Here is a 2099-nt window from a genome sequence, read left to right as displayed (position 1 = left end):
CAGAAGGAGGAAGAGGAGAAGCTGAAGCGGCAGAAGGACCTCAGGAAGAAGCTCTTCCGAATTCAGGGGCAGAAGGAAAGAAGAAACCAGAAGTCCAGTTTGAAGGGGGCTGAGGGGCAACTGCAGTGAGCCTTTGGACTGGAGGGACTGTCCCTGGATCACCAGAGGTAGACGGTTTCAAACATCACAGTTGGAATGCTTGTGAATGACAAGTCGGGGCAAGAGCCCAAGATATGTCTTTACCCAGGCTGTGCCTGTGAGAGGAGGAACAGAGAAGCCTGGGCTGCTGGGACCCGGGAGCATTCTCAGCACCTGGGGCTGTCAAGATTTAAAGTGCTATAGCTGTGGTTGTGTAGATTCTCCTACTTCCCACTGTCTGCCTCAGTTTAATTATTTGTACTATAAAAATATCATTAAAATATTTTTTTTGTTAGTTGTGGCTTAGTAGTTTTCACTAGGGATGAATGCCTGACAATTCTTTGTGGATAATTATTTATTCTACCACCTTCATGAGGCATCTTCCAGAAGGGAAAGAAATATTCACTTGAACCCTCAGCTCTCATGTAAAATTTTAGAGAAGGGTGTGTTTTTTGTTTTTTGGGGTTTTTTGTCTGTTATTTCCTTTGATCACTGGCCCTCGTGGACATTTCCTATCTTATTTCATATGTTTTGCACATTAGTATAGTGATGAGGTAATAAGAAGTAGTTTTTTAAAGCTTTAGACCAGGAGATTGTTGTCTCAGGTGCAGAGACCAAGGAAATTTTATGTATCGGTGAGGTAGGCTTCCTGTATTATGCTCATGCATTATACCTGCCTAGCTACATTACTCTTTTTAAAATTGAACATTATATTGATGTAATCATACTATTATATAGGTTATGTATGTATTTTATGATTATATGTTGATATAGTTATGTGCAATCAAATCCTATATGATGTAATCATAGAGTCACATACATTGTATACTTTGCCCAATTTCTCTCAGTGGTAACATTTCACATGTACCACAATCAGGATATGGACATCAATACAGCCCACTGATTTTATTCACATTTTCCCAGCTTTACCTTCCCCAACATATACTCCATGTGTGCAGGTGTATGTAGAAATATGGAACACAGCTGGGTACAGTGACTCACTCCTGTATTCTCAGCACTTTGGGACACCAAGGCAGGAGGATCACTTGAACCCAGAAACTTGAGACCAGCTTAGGCAACATAGTGAAACTTCATCTCTACAAAAAATGCAAAAATTCGCCAGGTGTGGTGCTGTGCACCTGAATTTCCAGCTGCTTGGGAGGCTGAGGTAGGAGGATCACTTGAGCTTGGGAGGTGGAGGCTGTAATGAGCCATGATAGCATGCTGCACTCCAGCCTGGGTAGCAAGGCAAGACCCTGTTTCAAAAAATATACATATACATATGTGGAACACTTCATGAATTTGTGTGTCATCTGTGCACGGGTCTATGCTGACCTCTGTGTGGTTCCAGTTTTAGTATGTGCGCTACTGAGATGAGTACCACATTGCCTTTACAGCATCATATGGGCCAAAGAGGGTTGGCAGGATTGTCAGAAGCTGGCCTAGTCTGAGAGATTTTCTAAAAGCCTAAACCTGTCAGTGGGCAGGTGCTCAGTGTCGTGTCTCATAAGAAGGGAAGAGGATGTGAGGATCCCGTCAGGGCTGATTCCACCTGGGAAGTGACAGCTGGAACATGCCCAGAACTTTCTGAGCAACTCTGGGTGTAAATGTTCCTCTATTCCTCAAGAGCTATTATGAATTTCATCATCTAGTATGCTGATAGGCCTGGGGACAGACAAATAGCCCATCAAAATTATAAAATAATTTAAAACTAATTTGTTATATAGCATAATTGATACATTTTGAAATGTAAAACTACAACTAAAATATACAAGGCACTCTAAGTCATACCATGTTTTACAGTTAAGTAGTTTACAAGGTGATCAGCAAGTGTCTTATACAACAAGCAAATTTGTTCAAAGAGAAGCATTGCAAATAAGTATTTATAATTGTATAGTTTTATATTTTAGCCAGAAGAATGAAATCCTTTAGCAATGGGGAAATAAAAGAATATTTAAGCA

At 40.7% G+C, this 2099-nt stretch overlaps 1 non-coding gene across 1 annotated transcript; it reads right to left on the bottom strand.

Annotated features, from left to right (window-relative positions):
• Window positions 1-1416: 1416 nt before the first annotated feature.
• Window positions 1417-1519, bottom strand: LOC119469598. Its single transcript, XR_005198436.1, has one exon. It is a non-coding gene; the product is annotated as a U6 spliceosomal RNA (small nuclear RNA).
• Window positions 1520-2099: the final 580 nt, after the last annotated feature.

Source organism: Cebus imitator, unplaced genomic scaffold (genome assembly GCF_001604975.1).
Source record: "Cebus imitator isolate Cc_AM_T3 unplaced genomic scaffold, Cebus_imitator-1.0 Scaffold731, whole genome shotgun sequence".
Lineage (NCBI taxonomy): Eukaryota > Metazoa > Chordata > Mammalia > Primates > Cebidae > Cebus > Cebus imitator.
Note: the sequence above shows the minus strand (reverse complement) of the source record. Positions and strands in the feature narration are given on the sequence as shown.